The sequence below is a fragment of the Streptopelia decaocto genome, assembly GCF_964273445.1.
Source record: "Streptopelia decaocto genome assembly, chromosome: 5".
Lineage (NCBI taxonomy): Eukaryota > Metazoa > Chordata > Aves > Columbiformes > Columbidae > Streptopelia > Streptopelia decaocto.
In genome coordinates this window covers 52,089,298-52,115,813 of record NC_138659.1, presented here as the reverse complement: position 1 = coordinate 52,115,813, position 26,516 = coordinate 52,089,298, and the positions used below count along the sequence as shown (strand labels likewise).

The following is a 26,516-nucleotide window of genomic DNA, read 5'->3' as shown; positions in this document are numbered from 1 at the left end:
GTTAATAATAATAATAATAATAATAATAATAATAATAATAATAATAATAACAATAATTTGCCTCTGTAAATGGAAAGCTACTGAAATCAGAGGCCCATTAATATCCAAGACTGCCCAAAAAGCTCATTCCGAGGCCAGGACTCCTCTTCCAAAGCCTGCCTGCCTTCAACATCATTCTCCCACCTCTCCCTCAGGCTCAAGTGTCTCCACATGTGTCCTCCCCAAAATGCTTCTCCCAGATCTTTTTCTTTTCTCCTGAAACTTTATCTCAAATCTTCATCAGTGGTTTTGTTGGTCACCTCTCTCATCAACTCTAGACGCTACATGCCTGCCCTTTTCTCTCTACCAGCATCAATCTTCTCTGTCTATCCATGCCTGTGTTTGAAATCCATCTCTCATCAAGAATAATGTCTGCTTAAGGAACTCCCTGTCTATGTCCAATTATTCCTATCATGACCACTGGAACCTGATAGGGAACTGATCCATCTCAAGAATTTTGCTCAAGTTACTTCACAGCTGTATCATTCCCCCAATCCAGTTCAGATATTGTTGTACTAACATGTGTGCTCCAACAGCACAAGGGAGAAAATGAACAGCGTGGAGAAGAGAGGAAAATGCTGCTTAGCTTGGCTTATACACTTCTGCAATCTGCAAGATGCAGGTAGCTGCCACCAAAGCTGGCAACTCACTCTGTGCTTCACTCTTGACCTTCAGTCCCCATTTCCCCCATCTCACGCATCATGGATCATGAGTTCACAGAGTTGATTCAGCTGACTGATTTGTCAGGAAACTATTCTTTTTATCCAAATGAATTGACTCACTTTGTGGCCACTATATGATCACGATATTCCACAAAAAGGTAATATTAGGAATGCCTAGTAGGGACCACATGTCTCAGTAGTAGCTTCAGTTTAGATCACGTTTGCTATGATGGCTATGTGCACCCCGGACACAACAGACTAAGAGAAAAGTTATCTAGTGTACAAGTATGCTAAAATCTCATGGAATAGCAAGTAAAAGCCATCATGATGGAGCCTCTGATCTGTGGACAACTGCAAAAATATCTGAGGCTGTGGCTCTGCTGAACAGATGACAAGGGTTTCATGTGTCCCCCATTACACTCTGTCTCTGCTTTCCACTGTAATAAACAGATTTCAATTCACTGTGCCCAGCAAATTCTTTAAACCATTTGAATTAATTTGACATGTTATGAAGTGTGTTAACACAGTGTTATAAATGCTATCAAGTGTAAAACTCACACATTCAACAAATAAAACATTATTTTTTAACTTAGTGCAAAACTGCAGAATTATCACACCCTCTGGCTTCTCTTACTTGCCTATCTGCATACGGGTAGCCAAAGCCGACATCCTCATACACATATATACATGTATTTGCATATAAAAGCAATGCTGAAATTATTCAAAATCATATTCTTCCTGTTGCACACTCAACACTCAAACTGATCCACAGTTAAATCTGAATATAAAAGCACATGAAGCAGACAGCTAAGCCTGCACTGTATTCAACACATGCTGACATTTTCTAAAGCCACTAGATTAGCTGATGAAATCCATTAATAACTACACTGGTTCATTTTATGAGGCTTAAGTTATGTCAGAAATGTAATGTGCTCCTTCTATCAGCAAAGGAAAGTAAAAATATAACAAACTAGATCCAGCATTAGTGAATCATCCTGGATGCAGAGGTCAGCCAACAAAGACGGATGAATAATGAAAATAAACAATCTGGCAACATTTCAGCACACACATTCACAAAATGTATTAAGTCTGAAAACATGACACAAAACTGATTTCTCTACTTTTTTTTTTTACACTTTTGCATGCACTTTAAAACTTCAAGTGCAAGCTGGTTCTAGTCATTAATAGTATTAATAATAATGTTTAATAATTTCTTATTCCTCAGTCATCTGGGATTAAACTCTACAATGGTCTAGGCAAAACATCCAATATAATCAAAGACTATAAAGACTATAAAACTGTATTAATTTAGTTTAACCTATAATTCTTTACTCAAGCTGATTTCCTTTTGAAGTCAGTAGGAATTCTACTTAAGAGGAAAAAAAAAAAAAAGAGAGAGTACATTAAGACACTATTATTTAGTCAACAGAGAGGCATATGAAGGATCAGAACCATCACATGATGTGGTAAGTTAGAAAATCTTTCAATTCTAGGCTGTCAAGGAAAAGATTATTACATAAATATTTGAGGATGCTGGTTGGACTGCGGGAAGAAGCAGCAACCTACTTGCCCCAGGGGATGTGTCTCATGGTAAAGATGGGGATTATTTAGAGAAGTTGTGTGCTGCAAGAGATGCCAAATGCAATTCAGTATGTAGGATGATGTGGGAGCTTCACAGGGAACTCAGTGAGTGCTTGGTAGGCATCAAGATTATGGGTGCAGAGAATGAATGGGACTGACAAACAGATATGTGACATTACACAACACATACTGGGGTCTTCTGTGGGCAAATGGCTATTGGACTGGGACAGAAGATAATTCAAGACAGCTAAAGGGCAAATGGAGGCAGCCTGGCAATCTTCCCTTCTTCCCTGGCTACATTGGGACATCTATAGATACTTCTTCAACTTCTGTCCTACATGCTACATATACATGGTGACTATCTATTCTAAACAAAAGATGTTTCAGCATACAAGGAAAAACAAAAGCAAAACAAAGAAAAAAAAAAACCAAACAAACAAAAAAAGCACACCACCACACACAGACTGCCACCACCACATAGTTACATGAATTAATTCAAATTAATAAATATTTACACATCATCTAAGCCATGAATAAGAGATCCTTGGGAAGCAGTAAACTACAGAAAATTTGGCACAGTAAGTAGATACAAAACTATCGAACATCTGACTTTCATCACCCCAACAACAGTGTTTTAAACAATATAATCCCAGTTCAAGCTCTTAAGGAAACAATTGATTCACAAGGAAAGCTGTTTGCATATTACAACTATCCATTTACAATTCAAAACACTGCAATGAGTATTTTTTATTTCAGTAAATAAGCTACAGTTTGTTTCAGGCCAATTCCTTGAAGCAAATAAGAAACCTACATTTATTAATTCATCTCTAATTTATCTGGTATCATGCACACTATTAGTTTCTCATTACAGTGCAGAAGATACCAGTACAAAAAAAGGGCACCAGTGTGTTGTCATCAGTTTTCTAAACATTTCTTCTGCCCAGGGAACCACAGGCAAATAGTAAGGAGAAAGAGTCAGACTCTTAAGAATCACTCAAGATGTTCACAAACTCTATTTGAACAGTTGGAAGCAAGTTATAACAACATTTTATTTGGCACAGAGCATCAGGCAGAACCTCAGATTTACCACCCGTGTCCATGTTTCAACACCAAAAAAATCTCAAGGAACTACAGTATTTATATATCCTGTCAAGTTAAAGAGTCTTTTTTCTAATTTCTAGAATACTTATCTAAACACAACCAAGTATGAGATGTCTCAAACTATGCAAGTGGCTGCCAGATGGTGAACCCTCTCAATTGTCTCATCATTCATCACTGCATCAGGCAGAATCTGAAGCTACTGCCAGATACCAGCTCCACTCTTCAGTTCTTTACAGAAATTCCTTTTCTGTATGAAGAGACACAGTGAGAGAACCCAAGACTGAGTTTACCTTACTGTCAGGGTCAGTTCTTTATTTCCTTCTAAATCTGACCTGCAATAACCTGTTTAAACAAACTTTCTGTTCAGTGGTTACTTGAATTTCATGCTAAGTGACCTGATCTGAAAGCTGTAATTTCATCATCAACACTCAAATGAACGAGTCCTTCTATCTGAGACACACACGACAACTCTAATCATTGAAGGCAAAATCATCCTTCTTCATTTTTGAACAAGTAGTTCTGGAATTGTTTTCACAATCCTTCAAAAAGTTAAGAAAATTGTCTTAAATGGGTGAAAAATATTTTTGAGCACTGAGTCTCACACTCAAAGGAAAAGCCAGTGCAGCAGAAATGAAAACAAAAATCTTCCGAGTGCAGAATTCAACAAACTTGACACTGTTAAGTAGAATCTCTTGGAAAGATTAGATAAACTTTAAAGGAACATTGACAATTAATAAAAGATATTATATAAAAGACAAGGACAAATAATGTTTATGCAGAAGAAAAATAGGAAATAGAGTAAGAAATAAACATTTTAAAAAATCAGAAGACAAATGGACAAGTGCCTCAGGCTTTATTTTAAGATCTGAGAATTAAAAAAGGAATCATACAAACCATGTAAAAAAGGACAAGATAAAAATGAGGTTTGAGGTTTAAGCCAACCCACTGGAAGGCGTCAACCAAAGCAGCTGATTCCTTGTTCCCTGTCACCTTCAGTGATGTATTTTCACCATCTGCTGAACAGGAACTCCTGCAGTGAAGGGGGAATCAACTGATCCAGAGAAAAAACAACCCAGGAAAAAAGGAAAGACCAGTCTTCAGGCAGGATTATCTGATGCCACTTGCAGCATGATGATGCAAGCTGACAGAGATCGCACAAGAACAAAGCAGGGTGGAGAACAGAGGGAGAACACAAGACCAGAGTGGAAATGAATCTACAGCATCTCACACTGAGATAGCTTAAATGACTCATCAAAATACATCCTAAAGATTTATCTATGGAACAGAGACATGTGAGCATAAAAATCTGAGATGTTAAGGCAACACAAGTTACAGCTAACAAATAGGATACAACAAAGAAAAGACCATAAAGAAGTTTCCATTACTTAAATGTAATAAGAAACAGTACGATTGGTAGCAGCTGAAATGTTCAATCATTTTTCAGAGCTCAGATGTTATCCTCTGCTTCACTGGAATTACTCAATTTATTATTTATGTTTTCAACACAGCTAGAGAATCACCTTGCTCTGAAAGAGACTTGAAAACTCTACCACAAAGAACAAATATGTACCACTGTGGCCTTGAAAACCAAGAGCATCAACTCAATTCTTCAGTTTTCTTCTTCAGAGTTAATAACTAATTACTAAATGAATCAATTATTTCTCTGCCCTATCAGATTGTCAAATTAGAGCTAAATCTGTTCAAAGCTAATACAAAGAATTACACATCTTATGCTATCTCAATTTTTAATTTTCTCTAGTGCAACTGCTGCATGGATTTAAGGGTACCTGATTATCTAAAGAAAGAGAACGTGTTCTCAAGAGGAAGAGCATAATTCTAACTTTCCTACAAGGCTGCATTTTCACTACAGGAAATTCAGCTGAAAACAACAGAGAAGATGCATGATAAGCCAGGTAAAACTTTAAAAAGTAAAATCTAAGTAATTCCTGTTAGAAAAAATGAAACAAGACTGTAAACTCCTCAAACAAGCAAATAAAGCCAGGAAATGCCATTCAGTAAAGGAAAATGAACAAAGTAACCATGATCAACAGTGCATATTACTGTAATACAATTAATGTGTCTTGTAAAAATGAAGGATAAAAAGGGCAGAAAGAAATCTTAGATGAGAGAACTGACTTCTTTAACAGCTTAAACAGTATCAGCTGAGCAGGACCACTTTCCTACAGTTTCACACATTTTTATCTAGGCAACTTGCAAGACTTGTTCAGAAAAGCTTTGGTCAACCCCCCTACAACATCTTCAGTTTCTTATGTTCACTATATCCATCAGGATTAAAGATAACTGTATTAAAAATCCATCAATATGGTCTACTGAAAACTCTTCACCTTGAAGTCAAATGTGAGCTGAAGCGACTGAACAGCAGCTGAAACCTGTCTCAGACAAAATGCAAGATGCAAGGGGCATGGTTTAATTGGGCAGCAAGTTTATTAGCCTTTTCACCTGGCAATAACTTGCACTATGCAGATGGTGATTTGTCCTCCTTCAGTTCCATACGGTGGAGGTCTGCCATCAGTTCTTCACAGACGATCCCTACACCAATTAGAGCATCCTCATTGCCCTCCTTTTTTGCATGATTACCAGCCTGAGGAAAAGGGGTGTCTTTCAATGTGAAAACACCAGAAACCTCAATACTCCTTCCCAGCTTCTGTACAAGCTACCTTTTTCTAATTTCATTCCAACTTCAGTTTGGCCCTGAACCAAAGTGCTAAGAAGGAACATATGCACTGGACACAACAGGAAAAGACATGGGCAAGTTACAGGTTTCTCTCTTTCAACCTTGAGCAAGTGTCCAGCTAGTTAGTTTAGTATTTAATATGGGGATTGACTGAGCCTAGTAACACATCACTCTCACCACAAGGTCAGAACTGCCTCACTCAGCACCACTGAGGATCCTGTATAGATCTGCAGTGAACAGCAAGTAGCTTATTCACAGCACTGCCCATGTGTTCTGTGTGTATTTGAGTACAAACAATCAATCACTAAGATGCTTTGAAACACCTACAGCTTCAAACTGGGAAATAACTCCACCATCATCCCCTTTCAAGGCTCTGTCCACCTATAAAGATTTTGCGGTTCCCCTGGACTCAATGCCATCATTCATATCTTCATTTCATCCTTTAACAAGTTACCAAGTTTTTCACACACACATCTTCCTTCATGTGGTTTCTCCTTAGTCAGTTTACACCATTTCTCCGGAGTTGACAAAGCACAGCAAGTTCCCTCACTGAGGCCATCCAGTGTTAAATATGTTGGAAGGTCATCTACTGATCAGCACTCTAAGTCCCGCAAACAGAAGGGGTTTTGTGCACAATAAATTGCAGCTAAAAATGATTTTTAAAATATTGCAAATGCTGTTTCTGTTAAAATATGAATGAAAATTATTGTTGCCATCAAAACAAAAATAATAAATATGGGAAAAATGACTGTACGTATTTCCTGTCATTTGCCAATCATTTTTATGGGCTTAGTATGTTAATAAAAATTGAATGCTTACATATAAACATTACTGTTCTGAGAACTTACCACATTCAAAATCTGCCACTTTGAAACATGAACTGTTTGCAGCTCTAAAAAGTAAACAGTAACCTGGGACTACATACTAATGTATTTGTAAACTTACTCCCTCCATTCTAGTTTCTAACAAATTTTCTCTTCAGAGAATCATTATCACACAAACTCAGTATGTTAGCATGAAAAACTACATTATTTGAAAACCAGAGGAGTTCCTGAATGCAAAGTGTAAACAAGCAGGAAACTGATTGCAGACCTTCACTTGCAAAAACCCCATGTATTTCAATAAACTCCAATTGCACCTTGTCATGAAAAACTGTCACCTTGCCAGTTTTTTAAAATTACTCCGAACCAGGTCACACAGTGAGTAAGAACAACATGGGAGGCTCCTTGTCTTGTTCATTCTTCCTCACAGTATTTTTCTTGTGTGAACACTTGTCTCCTCTCATTTCCCTTTCGCTGTCCTGCATTAGTTGTAATTCTAGCCACAATAGTGTGAAAAGAACAAAAACCTGTAATAAAAATATTTCTGACTACTAAAATGTCTGATGATATGTTAGAGGCACATATATCACTACAGTTTATCATCTGTAAACCCAAGCTAACACCTTTTTTCACACTATGCTAAGTCACAGCAGTCCTATTAAAAACATTACTTGAGTAATAACTTATATATTATTGCTCAGCTGTCATAACTGCAATATGAGTAAGTCTGCAACCCCAATAGATGTTTCAAATAAAAATTAAAAGCTAATCTGGATATGAACAACAGTTCAGTTATTTGTCAATCAATGCAGTTACACTTGAGCTCTAGAAAAGCAAAGAAAAAGATTTCATATGCTGAACACTAACATCATTAAATTACCACACCACTCTCGCACTTCCTCAAAATACATTTTCTTTGTATACCATTCCTGACCTATGCATGCCACTCATTCAGGAATCGTAATAGTTAGTCTCTTATCATTTCTACCTTCTCTTTTGAACATCTGCTATGTCATCTGCATATTATTGTCATGCCTACCAGAGAATGCAAGACAAAAAAAATAAGCTTTTTCTTTTGCTGAGAGGGTAATTAATTATCTGCTTGAGAAAGATGTTGTTTTCAGAAGACCACTGATCAAGCATCCCTGAGAATACATTAAACAATTTCTATATTATTACTACTAATCTAACATTTCTAAATTTTAAGCACTGTAACACTGAAAACAGCACTGTTCAAATACAGTAAATAATATTTGCTCAGCAATTCAACACTACATTAATTTTTTGCCTACAATGGCTTCATCAGCTGCATCAACCAGCAGGTGGAGGGAGGTGATTCTCCCCCTCTACTCCATTCTCAGGAGACCCCACCTGGAGTCCTGCATTCTGCTCTGGGGCCCCTGCTCTGGGGCCCAGAGTCCAGAGGAGGCCACCAAGATGATCAGAGGGCTGAAGCACCTCTCCTATGAAGACAGGCTGAGACAGTTGGGGCTGTTCAGCCTGGAGAAGAGAAGGCTCCAGAGAGACCTTGTTGCAGCCTTTCAGTACCTGAAGGGGACCTACAGGAAAGATGGAGAGGGACTTTTTACAAGGGCATGGAGTGATAGGAAAAGGATTAATGGCTTTAAGCTGAAAGAGGGTAAATTTAGATTAGATATAAGGAAGAGATTCTTCACCATGAGGGTGGTGAGGCATTAGAAAAGGCTGCCCAAGAAGCTGTGGATGCCCCATCCCTGGAAGTGTTCAAGGCCATGTTAGATGGGGTTTTGAGCAACCTGGTCTAGTAAAAGGTGTCCCTGCCCATGGCAGCAGGGTTGGAACTAGATAATCCTGAAGGTCCATTTCAACCTAAACCATCTATGATCATTCTCTGGGAGACATCTGACTCATTCAAGCCATGAAGTAATCTCCAAGACACTGACGCCTGTCAGAATTAAATGTGCAAGCAGACAGTCACTCCACAACTGTAAATTATTTTTTCACAATGCAAGGTATTTACTGTGTTAACATAAGAGGTCATTACCAACATAATCAATTTTAAGTTATCATTTTAAATTAAACGTTTTAATATTTTAAAACTCTTGTAGGCACTACTGTAATTCACATTATAAATACTAGTAATTCAGGATTATTCAATAAATAAACAGGATGTAAGTACAGCCAGAGCCACAATTAATAGGTTTCTTATATAATATACCATCGTGTCTTCTAATATAAATGGAAACAGGCATAGAGAAAAGGAAGTTGCTGTACACATACAGTTAAGTTCTACTTGCATTTCTTTAACAATTTATTTGAAGGAGAAACATGCCTGAAGATCAACATAGCATGTCTCCAGATATGATTATGACACATTTAGGTGACCCTGTATTTGAAGATCTTTAAAATGGTTGCAATTAATGTCTACATCCTTGCTGAGAAAATACAGATTCATTTGTTTTTCCTGGTTATCTTTCAGAGCCTCTACAAAAGCAGTCAACCAAGATTTCTACCTACTTGTGACATTCCTGTTTAGAACCTGTGGCTTGCAACTGTGCATTTGGACTTCACCCTTTCTTTTGGGATAAAAGATAACCTTCAGGACGTGTTCAACTTAGCTGCGGTCATCATAAAACAACACACTCTTGGGTAGTACCATTAAGCTCCTTGTTTCAAGAATAGTAAGAATTTGGAATTCTAAACATGAAAATCTGCTTTCTTGATAAGATGAGACTTTACCCCAGATTTCAGTCTACTTCAGTCTTCAAAATATAGTTAATTGGGATAAGAATGTGTGGCAAAAGCTAATTCTATACTTATCTAATGCAAACAATCACTTGTTCACAGTTTGTTCCATTTCTTAAAAGTTATTTTACTTTCAGCTGAATATACGGAAGGAAATTTTAACAGAGAGGTTATTGGTAAAATTAATGGACAATTATTTCAAGTATTCAGTACCTGACGGTACACTGAAAAACACAAACACATGATAACGAAGCATTACATATCTTAGTTACTTCTAGAAGTGATGAATTCTAAACAATCATGATGTCTGAGGAAATGCAGTTCCAATTGAAGGTTTTCTTAGTTGGGGTATTATTAAGGACTTTCTCCTATATGGACCCCCCTCTACTCTGTGAACTCTCAGAGCAACTTGTTCACAGTCAAAATTACTTACAGAACTTCTCTTCCATACCTGAGTAAAATTTGCATTAAATTTGTTGAGTCTTTAGCACCTTTGAGATCTGCACTTTTGTAATAAACTTGATTGCTACAGGCCAAATTAAAAGTTGGAAGAAAAGGTGTACAGACACACAATGTAACTTTGCAAAGCCGTTCCGTAAGAAACCAAGTTAAAAAATGCAGTCATAATTTGGAAAAGGACACTTCCTTCTCTGGAACACCCTTTTTTAATCTTGACATAAGCAGTAATATGTGCCAGAGACTCCGCTAGTATCCAAACAACACTGCTTCATTAAAATCTGAAAATGCTACCAGGGAATCTTGTTGGATTTTTTTAGCCTAAACTAGATATGCATACATTCCAATATTCATATGCCTCAGTAATAACAAATTATGTAAAAAATTGGTGTTACATATACAGGCTACACTTTCTCAGTCAAGCAGAAAGATTAGTTTGCATCTATTTGATTGTGCATTCCTGCTGCTAACGTATTACTTAATATCCTTATATTCAGGTCAAAAAGGTCCTAGAAGTGAGGAGGCACATACATATGCCTGATGTATATCCTAAGATTGAGCAGAAGGGAAAGCACCAGAGAAGTCACAGTCAGTGTCACAGTCAAGCCAAAGAACCCAACCACAAAAGGACTGTACAAGATAATGAAGCGGCCAACGCAGGCTGAAATGCTCAAGGTTATTTCTGCTGTAACAGTTAAAGAAGATTAACTACTCTGTTTTCTGTAATGTACTTGAGCATGATAATGACAAACCAGTGTTGCAACTAGCACAGCGATATGCGACGTTAACCTGGGACGGAGGAGCGAGGGAGCGTCAGGGCCCTGAGGACATCAAGTCCTTAAATGCCACAACCAGCCCCACCTGTGACCCTCCCAAATGGGCCCAGGAGCCATTTCAGGTCAGGCTTGTACTCCCAGTCCCGGGCTGAACAACATCATTGGCAGCTCTGGGCTCGGGCCATGTTCTCTGCTGCTCCTGACCTTTCAAACAGACTCATCGGGCCAACATGGGACCAGCCTCACCTGCTGGAGCTGCTCTCAGGACAAGCAGGCTGGGGTAGAGCATCAGTCCCCAGCCTGTCCTCACACTGCCCCCTCATGCGGCCCCTCAGGGAGGGAGATCATTGGCCCCATCATCAGCCCCTACCACATTCTCACCACAAATGATAAAAAGAAGTTGAGCAAATTTAATGATCAAATAACACCTGAACAGCATAATGAATATAGACTTTCATGTGTCTCCAGCAAGCCCAGTAGCAGGAACGAGAATGTTATTCTGAAATGCTGAATCAAACACTATCAGGCCAGTACTGAGGCAGCAAATTGAAAGATAAGAAGCAGCCCAAGGATTTGTAATCAGGATCCTCCTGGGCAAGATGACAACACTGACTTCATCCTGTGGGGGGAAAAACCTGTAGCCTAGAAGCAGAAGGTTCACCTGCAGGACTGATCCTTCAGTGATGACCTTAGCAGGCAGCTGAGTGCGTTATGAAGTAATAACTGGCACAAGAAATGATCCCTGAGGGGAGGCAAAGCAGCAAGGAAAACTAATGGTCTGCGCAATCTCCACAGTTTTGAACAAAACAACAGCTGATGCTAGCAACAGTGCTCTGCATATGACAAAAACCTACGTGATGTTTCAAATCTGTGTTAAAACAAAGAACTGTTTCAGGACAGTTTGTAAGGTGATGTGTATCAGTGGCTTACCACAACTGGTCAAGTTCCGCGATGATAATTAGAGAAAGTGGTTTTAAATGGTAACTCAGGGAGGGTATCATCACCTGTACCAGTACACACGAGGTGCAACAGGCAGTCTGAAGCTCTCCAATTTCCCAACTAATATTTTGCATACTAGACGGAGTTATTTGTTTAAATAATAACAGTTTCTAATGTGGATGGTATTGCTTTCCTGTGTGTCACTTTCTGGTTGTTAGGAAGCCAACAAGGAAGAAGCAGGTCATGTGTGAGAACTGCGGTGAGGAGGGAAAAAAAAAAATAGTACCTATGCATCTAGAATAAAGTTCATAGGTAACAGTAAATGACCTATAAAGAAACAACATATAAAACCAGCATACGTAAATGAAAGCAGACTAACCTGTCCTTTGAGATTTCAAATGATATATCGTTCATTTGTCCTCTTAGGAATGCTACTGCCACACGTCAAAACCTCCTGCTCATACACATCTTTTTCATCTCCGTCCTTTCCAAATCAATTGGCATCCCATAAGAATCATAGAATCATAGAATAGTTTGGGCTGGAAGGGACCATCCAAGCTCATCTAGTCCAACCCCAGTGCCATGAGCAGGCACATCTTCACCAGCTCAGGTTGCTCAGAGCCCCGTCCAGCCTGGCCTGGAATGTCTCCAGGGATGGGGCATCCACCACCTCTCTGGGCAGCCTGTTCCAGTATTTTACCACCCTCTTTATAAAAAATTTCTTCCTCATGTCTAACATGAATTTCTCCTCTTCTAAGTTCTGGGGCTTGCTTTTTGTTTTGTTTTGTTTTTTGTTTTTTTTAATCGGTATTCCTCTTAATTTATTATGAAATTATCTTGCAAACTGTTAAGTGCCTCCTTAGACCTGCTCCTGGTAATTTAGCAGGGTCTATGTCACACTGAGAGCCCCTGTATATTCAAGACATCTTTTTATTGACTTCCAAAGCTATCAAAAATTATTTAATACTGCTTTCCCCTTTTCTTTACCCACATTTAAGAAAAATAAAATCAGTAGAATTAAGTTTAGCTGAGGAAAGGCAAGCTCTGCCTTCAAAACCAAAGCCTACTGTAGACCTCCCAAAGTATATGACGAACTTAGAACAGTTCCTGAGAGTAATCTGAGAACAGGTTAAATTAGAAACAGGCAGTGCACTCCTTGCATTAAGGTTTTAGTGGATTCTGTATAGTTTTCTGGGTTTATTAACTGTTCATTAATGGTGGCTGTTTTTATTTAAGTATTCTAACACTGTTGCAAAAGCAGAAACAACTATAAAAGTAATAATGCTAATAGTTGTGGCAGAATGCAACCCTCCCTCTCTTGCCCCCTCTCTCCCCGTCCCTCCTTCAGTTTGGAAGGAGTGGGCACATCTCCCTCTTTCTCTGCTACTTGAGGCTAACAGCTTCTTTTGTTTGGCCCCAGAGCACCCTGGCCAGGGCTGTTATGAGAAGGGAGTGCCAAGGAGCCAGTGAGCCGCGGGGCACACACAGCCAGTGTGGGGGATGATGGAAGGCTTCAGGGGCACCCACACCAGTGTGGGGTGCAGAGAAGCTTCTAGAGTGCCCACAGTCATATCTGATCAGATAAAAACGGGATTCTCATCGGCGACTCCGCCCATTGTCGCGGGTCCCTCGGAGCACGAGCTGAGCCACTGCCGCCGGGAGCCACGGGCCCCCCCGCTCCCCAGGATGGAGACTCCGCTTGCCTTGCTGCCATGTGTGTAAGTAAAACTTCTCGCAGGATTGCGAGTATATTTATACTTTTTGTGCACATTTGCACATGTATTTTCCGTGCACATTTGCACGTGTACTTTAAATTATTTCCTCGCACAATCGCAAGTGGCCGCCGAGAGCCCCTCACACAATCGCGAGTGTATTTTTCTTCCGTGCACACTTGCACGTGTATAAATTATTTCCTCGCACAATCGCGAGTGGCCGCCGAGAGCCCCTCGCACAATCGCGAGTGTATTTTCCTCCCGTGCTTCCACATAAGCACGTGTAGGATTCCGTGCACACTTGCACGTGTAAGTAAATTAACCCTCGCAGGATTGCGAGTGTATTATAAATTTACCCTCGCGGAATCACGAGTGTACACTTCCCGTACTCACTACGAGTACGTGTATCTCTTTAAAAAATAATTCTGCACCGTGTTCAGGCAAGTGTGTATTTCTCCGGGACTCAGGGCCAGCTCCGGCATTGTTTTGAGTGAAGCCACGTGCATGCACTCTGTGGACTGCCTGTTATATTAGTTGCTGCCCCCTTAATAATTTTCCTCAACTGATATCCGAACCTGTATTTAAGTCACTTGTGGAGTGCTAAAACCCTGTTTCTCACCAGTTTAATAAAAGTTGTTTTGGACTCTGTTGTCCCTTAAATTAATCTCGGGGTGCCTCCGTGTAATATTCCGTGACAATAGTACTGTAACATTTCAATATATTTTTGAAAATGCATTGTATGCATTTCACCACTTCCTATTTTACATATCAACTCTCTGAAAAATAAAGACTATACCCACTACAGAAAATATGTCATAACTATAGAGAAAAAGCCAACGGTCAGGTGTACTTTACTTATATAACTGTGTAATAGTTGTACACAATTCAGGTGTGCTTAATTATTGGCTACAATAACCATAAAAACCTTGCTGGGTTTTCATGATTTACTCACCAGAAAAAATTACATAGAAACCTCTATATAGTTTTAGGTACAGTTATGGTAAGAAGAATGTGCAAGAGGTATTACTGTACTATTTTTAAACTCAATATTCTGATTTCTAGTAGTTTAAAATATTTTAAAACCATACCAATACATATTAAAAATAAGGTATTTTCCTTTGTAACTTAACGTTCTTACTTTATTTTACACAGTCATACATCATTCAGTGGATTGTCAGATTATGAAAGCTTTAAAGGCCCATATAGGGCGGGCCAGGTACTGGAAGTGCCTACACCCAAACATACGATAAGTAGCACAATAATAGATGACAACAACATCTATGTTCTTACACACTCATATACATCTCAAATTAAAAAAAAAATTAAGCAAGCAGGTATTTAGATTTAGTAGAAAGAGTAAGAGAGACAAGCCACATGCATCAAAAACATACTGCTGAAGAGGTGGGATTTTTTTGTTGATATTTAAGACTGTAACTATAGGAAAAAAATATAGTCAAAGTGATAATCAGAGGAAAAAGCCCTGGTTGATCTGTACAAGTTCACTGTAGATTAGAGGTCTCTTTCTGGGGGCTTAGGGCTACATCTTGCAAGCAAGAGACAGACAAGTCCTACCAAGAATAGGTCAGGGACCCAGTACTTGCAAAAATCTGTACACAGAAAGATCAGAGCTTCCCTTTTCCTTTGACAGAGGAAGGGCCCCAGCTTTTTCATGCTTTTCTGGCAAGTAGAGGGAACATGGCCAAGTTTCTTTGCATTTGCTGGCCAAGAGCTGAGACAGTCTCTGTCTCAATTCAAACTTTAAAACCTTTACTGGGATGCATATGGTTGCTAACAGAATAGAGCTTTACTGTGAGCAAGATGGGTAAGGCGGGGAAACCAGGATAATTATTAATTATCCATTGATTTCATTGAGTCAAATGTACCTGAAATGTTTGGGAGAGTTTTGGTAAACACAAATTCAAGCAAGAACAGCAAGTGAAGCTTTTTTTACTTTTTGTTTGGGGTTTTCTGCTCTTCTCAATAGTGTCGTTAGAGCTCAAGGGAACAGAAAAAAGCTGATAAAAGACTTAGCATGGCGTTATAAAGCAAAAGAAAAATAATCAGAGCACCATGTCAAGGCAGAGGAAGCCACACAAGTTTAGAGCAGAATGAACATACAGATTAGATTCTTTATTGGCCATCACAGCTCCAGTGCTGTTACACCAAACAATTTTGCTTTCCTTTAAATCTGTGCACACACCTTCCTCAAACATTTTTACAGCTCTCCGACTAACTCGTAAGTCAACACCATGCAGCTTTCAATAAAGCACGCAGTTGAGATGAAGTTCAGGGATGTGTAGAAGCTGTTATACAGGATAATACTGTGCTGAACCATTGTAACTGTGGTACAGTATCTTTTGTCCTCAGAAAAGTTAGCTTCAATAACAACTTTCACATACCTGGCCAACAGAGCAACTGACTGTTAAGGATGAAGGTTTACGTTATCAACTTGCATAATATAATAAAGAGTATATGGAACAAAATGAGGGGATGACAAAAATATGGAGGTAAGCTTTTTGCAAAGTAGAATAATATTTGCAAATTTTAAGAGAACACGCAAACTTGTCTCTTCTGGAAGGGGGACATGAAAACCTCCTGAAAAACCTTTATGCATCTCTACCAATCCTGTGTCTATCAGGTAACAAAACTGCAACAGATGTTATGATCTGAATCCTGAAGGGGAATTCAGGCAGACGTAGTAGTCTAATATTATATAGCCATTTGAAAGATGTTACTGCATATTTTAACGCTGACCTGTTTTATAGCCTGCTGTCAAGGGAACTGTTTATTTCTACAAACCACTACTGAACCTGGCTTGCAAATCTAGAATCGCAGTTCAAATAGTATGGAGAATTAATTTCTAAACACACTTCACAGCATTGTTGGTTCTTACAATCATGTACTCAGAAAAGGCACCGTTCTTCTAGAAGACCCTAGTTGTACCATTATATAATTACTCATAATCTCAGCTTTAAAAACAGACCATTTAGTTATAAAAACAAGAGGAAATGGGAACAATAAAGCTTAAGAATTTTAAGACAGAAAGGAAGGTTTCACATTTATTATTTTTAAGTGAAATTAATCATAGAAGGGGAAGGATAATGAGGATTTGGAAACTGATGCACTAAACAATTGATGCTGACAGCACAGTTTTCACAATAAAATCAGTTTGTTGGCACGTCCCCCGAGTGGATTTAGTTGGAGTAACTAGAAAAACCTCTGAAAACAGGTTTCGATTGTAGATATGATCCATTTATTAAAATCACAAATTGCCTATTCTTTTTTTCTGATTCTACCAAAGAAATCTAAAGTTTTAGTATTTCCTTATCTTGAAAAGTAGGAACGACCATTTACATCCCAAATTGTTGGTGATTTCCAAGAAATTCCTATTCCTTTATACAAATTAATCTAGAAAAAATTAATGAAGAATTACTATTTTCTCTGATCTCCTCACGTCATTATCCCCCCATCACACAGAAATAAGAAGTTTTAAGAGTTCCAGAATTTGCTGCATGAGCATAACAACAACAATCAAAACATTCTTCCAAAAAATGTTCAGAATTGAGTATCACAGAAATTCAGTTAAAAATAAACATTTGCCATAGCTCAGAATTTGTTGAAACAATAAAAATTACAGCTGAACACTAAAAAAAAGGTATTTAATAATTTAAGAGACTCACAAACCCCTCTTACACATGGCCCTAAACCTTTAAAATAATATTATTTCATTGTAGCAAATCCAAAATGTTTCCATATCAATATAAAAACAAATTTGATCTGTGCAACTAGATTGGTAGCTGACAGAATCTGTTTAACACAAACACGAAAGAACAGTATGAACATTGTATTCTTTCTCTATAGCAAAATTGGCCACTAAAGCTAGATTTGTAATGATCACAACTTCCTGATACCAGAGTACTATCTATGTACTTCCATTTTATTTCAGGAAAGTTAGAAGAGAATGGAAACAAATAGTGCATTTTGAGATTCAACTGTATTCCCAAACAAACTTAAAGTCTTCATCTGCTGGTTAAGTACCAAGAAGGCTACTTTGGCTTAGAAAAAAAAACAAAAACAAAAAACAATAAACATTTCTCTTTTATACTGTAAGTTAGTTCAACCATGTGGTAGAATCTTGTAATACAGTCTCTGAAATCTGTTTTAATAAGGAACCAAAAGGCAACTGGATAGCAAAAACGGTATTTTTATACACATCATATTTGTGCCAACATGGAATAAGTAATGCAATAAAAACAACAGCATCCAATGCTACATGGACTTGGGCTAAGCTAATACAATTTTCAATAGAGGCAAGAAGAATCTATCCAGAAATACTCTGACAGATATACTACAGGTCCAAGGTTTACTGTTCCTTAAAAGAGAATAATTATATAAAGCAAACATAATGACTTTTCCAAAATTAGGAAACCTCTCAACCTTTCAAATATGTCGTAACACTATATGTGCAGCTGGCATTTTTAAATCTCTGCTTAATTAGTAGCATGGTAACATATTTATGTTAACTATTTCATCTGTAACAGAGGCATATTACATAAAATATATACGCAAAATTTAGGAAAGGCGTATATAGGTTTCTACAACACGGTATACTCGAGCTTGCATTTTCAAAGATAGAGAAGGCAAAGAACTGCTTTTAGATATGAGTCAGGTGTACAGACAGAGCAGTTTTAATGCTTAGCAAAGAAAAAACTGTGCACTTTTCCCTTCTCAGCAAATTACAATAATTCTCCTTTTTCAGAAACACTACACACTTCACACAGAGCGGGGGGAAGGCACGACTGAGCTGTTCTGCTAAATACCGGCCCAGGGAGAGGTCTCGTGGGGAGAAAGGGAGCAGTGTTGTTAAGCAATACACTTGTTGGACAAGTAGACTTTGATGTGTGTAAACACAAAGCCAACCTCCTATTTCATGTGACTGTTTCAGCTGATACGTCGCTCCTGCACGTGTCCAGTCAGCAGAAATACAAGAGCATTCTCACCAAGACAAGTATCTCTGATAGGAACACAACCTGAAAAGAGATATTCCTCGCCTCCACGCACATAAACTCACACTGCAGGAAACTGAAAGTATGCAACCACAGAATTTTCTCTTGTGGAAAGCACTCTGTAACTCTACATAGTATAGTATCAGGAAACACCTGGCAACAACCTAATACTATATGCAGTTCTGTCAAACCAGAAGTACCAAAGAAATAGAAGAATGAAATGGTATCACCCTCACCAAGCATCAACTACTCTCTGTTACAGCCTGACTCTGGGTAACAGGACACAAGACCCGACATTATGGAGAATAAGGAAAAACTGGAAAACATCTGGAGCAAAAGCAAAATTCAAAACTGGATTCATCACTGTTGGGCAGGCAGTACTGAGCAGTAACTACTGCCCTCCAACAGTGTCCCCCCAAGACACTTACAAGAAGAACATTTTGAAAACAAACAAAATGAAACCAAACACACAGAACTGAAACATTAAGTGTACCCATTTCATACTGGTAGACATATCAAGACTATTCAAAGCAAGGTCTGGATGGTATAACTTGTTGGAATTGTTGTACAGTGACAGAAGATGATAGTGTGATAGCTACTTTCTAACTTCGTCCTGAAAAAATAAAGAAAAAAAGCCCTCTAATTGGACTTACATACTTAAATTACCCAAGCTAATGACGTTAAGAACACCTCTACATGGGGCTACCATGGAGGTTTTAGTTAATGACGCATATGAAACCATCCATTTTTATTTTATAATAAGATTCTCCGTATTTCATTTCTACATCTACTGAGTGAGCAACACCACCGAAGTGGTTTATACTTTGCTGAATTAAAGCACAGAATAAGAGCAGATGTATATTCAAATCAATAATAACAGCAACATTTTAAGTGGTTATTAAGATTAAAATATTTCCAACATAAGCAGCTGATCAACTGCTTAATTTTATTGTTTCTATTTTTTTTGTCTCTTCCATAAATTCGCTATTAAGAAAAGCAAAAACAAACAAAAAAGGTGCAATCACAACAAAGCAAAGGTAATTACACAAGATTCTTCCCTTTTGTAAATCCACTTTGGGGGAAAAATGCAAACAACAGACCATTCACAAATGTAACAGCTACACTGAGAAATTTCAAGGGCTCTAAAGGAGCCACATTAAGAAATATTTTTCATCTGAAAAATGCAGAAGTACCACAGTACAAAAGACTTCAAGAAGCGTTATCTGCCCGGTGCTCTTTGATATCTTTGCCACTCAGGGTGTTATAGAACAGCAGCCCATGGCCCAGCTAAAGAGAGAACGTGAATTACAGAATCAAATGGAGGCATCCTGGCTGTCAGCCTCTTCTGCCATCAGAAACTTGGGGGGTTGCAGCTGCCTCCACTTTCACTGCTTCCCATAAGCCTGTTGAACTGAAACAGGTGCACAGAGTGAGCAGAAACTTGAAGCTTTCACAAAAAATAGCTGATTATAAATGCATTTTAACATACTTGTCCAAAATGAACAATAACTAGCTGGTTGAAAAAAATCTTTGAAAAATGTCAGAGTATGGAAATTACATAAATTAGACCAGAAGCAGAATACTGTATTCAGAGGCAATTCAGCCTGGATATTAAAACACTGGGTTTTCTTCTTCCCTTTAAATTTGGTACCTAGCTGCAATCCAAAACAATTGTAGCAACCCTAAAGGAATTTAAAAGGAGGCATTCACATCAAGAAAGTTCCTAAAGAGGAAATCTACAGGTTGTTCTTTAATGTCAGCTGTGGGTAGTGCACAAAGCAGTAGCTCCTCGGCTACATGAGCCCTTTTTATCTTGCTAAATTCCAAAGGGAAACCAAGTTGGGTTTCCCCAAATACCATGGAAAGATATTTGCACTGCTACAGAAAGAAATTAACCTAATCCAAGAAACATGGCTTTGTGCTTGGAGTAAAGGAATGCATTATGAAAATGTTAGAAAGAAGATGCAGTGTAACAAAGACCTCAAATACCAGAGATCCCTGCAGCAGCATTCTTGCTGTATGCTGTAGCACAGAGAAAAATACCGTGGGAGGAAAAGCCTCACATCAGAGCATTGTCTGAAACAGCAGACAGCAAGGTCCCACTACACCAGGCAAGGTCAATGCAACTGGAGAGTCATCTGTTTAAGAAAACACACTATTATTAGATGCAAGTTATGCAGCACTTGTGCACACTAATAGAATAAAACTGTTACCCCAAAAATAAATGTTTTCAAATGGTAGCTTCAACTTTGCACTCCATGTTTCCACTTTGTGTCACTTAGAACATCTAAACAAGTAACATAAAGAATACTGAAAGACTTATTTTATTTTTAATTACTTAAGAAATGTTACAATAATTTAAAAATACAAGAATACTTTTTTGTTTAGTGAGTGGCTCCACTGAAAATGTCATTAAAGTTATTAAATATTACTTACTGATAACAATGTAGAATAAAAAGTAACCTAGAGTGGACAGCCTATTTAAACTATTGTGACATGCCTTGGACTACTGTGAGTAAAATATTACAGTAAATATACTGGCCTATCGAATATGGTTCCTTGTACAAGACTCAAGCCTGCGCTGTCTCCATACTCAAAAGTTGTGCTGGAGTACGCAAGAGTTTTGGATGTAAAAAAGGCAGCTCGCTGCCTATCACATGTTCCACAAGGTGTGTGTCCCTGCTACTTTAAATCATTCACTGAGAGAGCTGGTATTACCTGTGGCACCAACATTGACACCTGATCAATTGGAGAAATACAATGGGCAAGGGAAGAAGGATAATTCTGGTAGAGAACTGAGTCCATTCCTTCTAGCTCTTGTAGTTTATCAGTTTGGAGTAACTGATGGCACATCTAGCATATGTTTGAACACGTTAGATTATTTATGAATGACTGGGCAGTTAAGAACAAAATTCTGTGCCTCAAAACCAGAAGAAAAATATTAGGAAGCCCCCAGTATAGGAAATGCAAAGAAAACCTGTCACCACTTTATCCCCAGCTCTTTAAACACAAGACTCATTTCAGTAGATGGGCGTTTCACTCAAAAAAATTCAGAGTGAAATACAACCAATATCTGGCAGAACCCCACCCACAAGCAGATATACATATAGGTTTGCCAAGACAAATAAAGCACTATGCAGAGTAAGCTGGACTGCTCTCACATAATATGTACTTAGTCATGTAGGCCCTCAAGTACACGTGCAGCAACTCTCTTCTAAGTGAGATTAAGAAGGTTTAAGAAGGGACAGAATTAACCTAAGGAAAAACACGGATTTCAGGTTAGCATGCTAATAGCTTTCTATGACAGAGCCATGATGAAAAGTATTATTTAAAAATCAAACTGCATACTAAAGGTGCAGACATCCACTAACCTGCTGTCTGTATAATCAAATGAGAGCCATTACTCAAATGAAACCATCAACGGCTGCATTGTGAACAGACATGAGAGCAAGTCTACCCATGCTGGAGCTGTGATTCGTACCAGTGTTTCAGTTACCGGTATTCTCAAAAAAGTAGAAAAAAACAAAAAATATGTGAATTATTGCTAATAACACTGTCATTGTCATTTATCAACCTTAGGGCTTATAGTCATAAGCCAATATCAATTTTGTGGCAGAAAAACAAAACAACCACCCTTTTTCTAAAGTGCTGTCTTTAGTGTTTTAAAATACAAAACCCACAAAGAAATACTATTGTAAACATGCAGTAAATTAAGCTGATCGCTAAAAAAAAATCTTTTTAAACTTAGTTTTGATGTTTCATTAAATATCCCTATGCAAATAAGACTTCTAATGAAATAATAGATTAATTGCTTTATGCCTCCTTTATAAATCAAGTCTTCCTCTAACTAATTTTTGTTTCAAATTCAAGAACTAATGCTAAGTTACAGCTGCTCTTCTCCAAAAGGAAGAGCTGGGTACATCAAGAACAGCGTGGCCAGCAGGACTAGCGAAGTGATCGTTCCACTGTACTCGGTGCCGGTGAGGCCGCACCTCGAATCCTGTGTTCAGTTTTGAGCCCCTCACTACAAGAAAGACATTGAGGTGCTGGAGAGAGTTCAGAGGAGGTGATGAAGCTGGTGAGGGGCCTGGAGCACAAGTCTGATGAGGAGTGGCTGAGGGAGCTGGGGCTGTTTAGCCTGGAGAAAAGGAGGCTGAGGGGAGACGTTATTACTGCCTACAACTACCTGAAATGAGGCTGTAGCATGGAGGGTGTTGGTCTCTTCTTCAGAGTAGCAAGTGATAGGACAAGAGGAAATGGCCCCAAGTTGCGCCAGGGAAGGTTCAGATTGGATATTAGGAAACATTTCTTCATGGAAAGAGTTGTGAAGCATTGGAACAGGCTGCCCAGGGAAGTGGTGGAGTCAACATCCCTGGAGGTGTTTAAAAGACATGTAGATGAGCTTCTTAAGGACGTGGTTTAGTGCCTGAGTTAGGTTATGTTTGGACTTGATGATCTTAAGAGTCTCTTCCAACCAAAATGATTCTATGATTCTATAACTTGAGGTAAATGTTTCCAGTCATTATAAATCTACCACAATCCTTCATGAACAGTTAAACTGTCACTTTCCAATATGTGCCTTGCTTCTATACTGGATTTCAATATAGATTCTAGTCACTGGATCGTAATATTTCATATTTGCCTTAAATAGAACAGCCCTTTAATACAAGAAATACCCTATTCTATAGGTACTTACAAATGGTGCTCAGATTGTTTCTCAACATTATTTTGGATGACCTAAACAGATTTTTTTTTCTCATTTGACAAATCTCCCAAACCTCAAACTTTCTTATAATCTCTCTCATGAACCTGTTCTACGATTTCCAGTAAATACAGTTTTCAGTATTTTTGATTCTGCAGTAGGGCTTTCATGTTTCTTGAACTCAAAGTTTGTTGTGTTTTTTTTTTTTTTTTTCTTATTAAATTGCTGGAACTCTGGCTTGAACATAACACTTCATTGGTAAAGAGGCATCACACTAAAGCAATGTGAACTGAGAGGACCAGAAATGCACTGTCTGGTCTGCAGTCACAAAGTCTTAATAACAAACTCCTTACCACATATGAAAATAGGATTGAACTCATTACAGTACACTAGATTAATAACTCAATATGGCAGAACACAAATAAATTATATTTAGATGACTAAGAAAGACTGATTTTACTAAATCTGTGCAAATTTATGCACAGACTAGACATGATCTTTCACGACTTGGGCATTTCTCTCTTAAGCATTTCCTAATACACAAAATGCTGCGTCTGTTTCTGGTTTCACCTTGTTTGTTTCATTGCTCCCAGATTTGTTTACGCATTTTTCGTTTTGGTTTTGTAACAACCACAAACATTGGTTGCTTGCCATTGACTTTTCACAGGATGAGATATCACGGATCACAGATAATTATCTCTAGTTGGAAACGCATGACTTCTTAAACTACATAATGGTCACTGCTTTGCAGTAATCGCTAAGTGGCTCTTTCATAATCGGCAGGTTCTCTGATCCCCTTTCAAATATACAAATATATAAAACGTACAGGATTGAAATATTTAGAAAACTTTTGTTATATAAACACAATAGCAAGCCCAGTTCTGCTCTTCACACAAGCACCTTACTGTGAAACACGAAACGTTTGACCGTTCCTTGAAGCCCAGCTGATCTTTTATGCATTTCTCTACCACCGTACCCAGCTCTTACACTTCCTTCATCAGAAGCACACTTCACAGGCTCCTCTCTGCATCATCTGTGCTGGTGGCATCCCAAGAGCGTGCAGTAGAACCAATATGTATCGGTCCCAGACACTTTGGTCCTGATCCTACAAACACTTAAGTGAAACTACTTTTGTAAGTGTTTGCAGACTTACGAGTCTTTGTAACTCAACCACACTTCACTGAGCAGGCCAGAGAGAAGTCTGGAGCTGGAAGGAAGGCATTTGCCTTTCGTGCCTGGGTGCCAGGGCCTGCAGTGCCCACAAAGAGTGCTTAAAGACCACAAGAGGGGCTCAACAAGACCCACTGAGTGGGGAGAAACAACGTCACCACTGCCGCTTACAACCAGAGGCTTCTTCTGACAGATCTCCTGTGAGCTACACTGCTCTTGTCAGATTACAATTAGCCAGGCTCTAATTAAAAAAAAAAAAAAATAGAAACCACACCACCACAACTGTTTGTACAATCGCAACAAGTAAAAAAAAGAGAAGAGAGAAAATGAGGGATTATTTATAAAAATTTATATCTTGTGGGATAAGGGCAACCCACCCCAATTTGCTTTTCTATTTAGGATTTTCTTGAACCCTTCCGGAGGAAGAGGGGAAGCCCCGAAGCACAGGGCAGGCACGGAGGGCGCCGGCAGCGGGGGCCATCGGGGCCATCGGCCGGGGCTGCGGAACGTGGCCGAAAGCGAAGCCCCCGCCCGGGCACGGCTGCAGTGAGCAGCCCTCCGCGCCCCCCGCGCCCCCCGCCGGAGCCCGGGAAACTGGGGCCGGGGAGCCGGGACCCTGCCCCACGGAGCCCTTAGGGCAGGCGCCAGCCTCACTCGGGAGCCGAGGAAGGGGCCCGTGAAAGCGGGCGGGGGCGAGCTGGGGACGCACCTTTCAGCGTCCCCCCGGCATCTTCCTCCTCCTCGGTCCGGCCGGCGACTCCAGCGGCGGCGGGGCCTTGGCGGCAGAGCGGTCTGCGGGACGGGACAGTCCCGGCTCGGCAGCGCTCCGCGGCCGCCGCTGCCCGGGGCGGCGGAGCGAGCGAGGCGCCTGCCCCGGCGGGCCGGGGGCGGGGGCTGCGGGCGCGCACCGCCCCGCCGGGTCGATGGAGGGAGGAGGTGCCGCGGGGCAGCGCCGCCGGCTGACTCAGCCGTGGAGCCGCCGGGGAGGGTTCCCCAGGGACCGCCCCTCCTCGGCGGCGGGGGACAGGGGGAGATCCGCCCGGCAGACGGCTGTCCCCGCTGGGCTCGTCCTCCGCACACGCGAGAGGCGGGATGCGGGCCAGCCCGTCGCGGGCAGCTCCTCCTCGTCCTGCCCCATGGCAGCCCCGCGCTCGCACAGGCACTGCGGGGCGGGGGCACGAGGGGCTGCAGCGCACGGGGGTTTGCAGCCCCCGCAGGCGAGGCGCTCGTCCCGCACCGCGAGGGCTGCGCACCCGCCGCAGCACCGGGATGCGCGGTCCGCGGCGGCTGCCCGCTGCCGCTCCGCTCCCTCCGGGCGATCCACGTCCTCTAAGTTTGGCGGGTAACCCTGCCTGCAGTACCCCTGAACGCCACAAACTCAGCTGCTGCTCTCCCCGGTGCGCGTGTGGCTTCTCATGAAGGACCAGACAGCGCCCGCAGAGGGGATCCCCGAAGCCAGAGAGCGCACCCCAGGAGTCACCCGCGAAGATCCTCCTACCTCCCACCAACGGGCAGCGTCGCCCAGGCGCCCCAGCCCCGCGCCTCCGCACCGCTGAGTAACGGCGCCGTCCCCCGCGGCGGGAGCCGGTCCAGCGCCATCGCCGTGCGCGCCCTCCGAGCCGGGGCGGGGGCGGGCCGGGCCGCGGCTGCCTCACCGCATCGGAATGCTGCCCCCCCCAGCAGCAGCACCCGCACAAGGTGCTGGTTCCCCCGCGGCAGCGGAAACAAGGGCTCGATTGAGCAGCGCAGCCACAGCCCCTGCCCGGTGCCCGCTGCCAGCCATTATCTCTGGAGAGAGAGAGCGGAGCTGGGGACGGGGAGGGGGAAATACCGCACTGTTTCCACCGGTGCTGTGGAAAACTAACTGCGGTTAACTGCGGTTTTGGTCAACTCAGCTGTGCATCTTTGCATGCGACCTTTTCCACGCAGAGTACAACACGAAGAAAAAGCAGTATCATAAGCTTTCATTTTAAAGGCAGCATTCTCATTTTTAAACAGGCAAGTTGGCAATGGATGTGTTATTTTGGACATTTTTATGTGAAGGGCACCAATTCTCATAACTAAGGTATGTGGAAATTGTGTCCCAGTACAGGGCTGTAAAACTTACAGTTAATTTACCTCCTTCCCTTCCA

General features: G+C 40.5%; 1 protein-coding gene across 6 annotated transcripts in view; it reads right to left on the bottom strand.

Annotated features, from left to right (window-relative positions):
- Positions 1-25,569, bottom strand: part of PLCE1 (phospholipase C epsilon 1) — a 158,776-nt gene extending 133,207 nt beyond the window's left edge. For all 6 annotated transcript variants that reach the window (XM_082052587.1, XM_082052590.1, XM_082052588.1 and 3 more), the window contains exon 1: positions 25,094-25,569. The gene's annotated coding sequence lies outside the window, so the exon portion shown is untranslated. The remainder of the gene's footprint in view (positions 1-25,093) is intronic.
- Between the last annotated feature and the right edge of the window lie 947 nt (positions 25,570-26,516).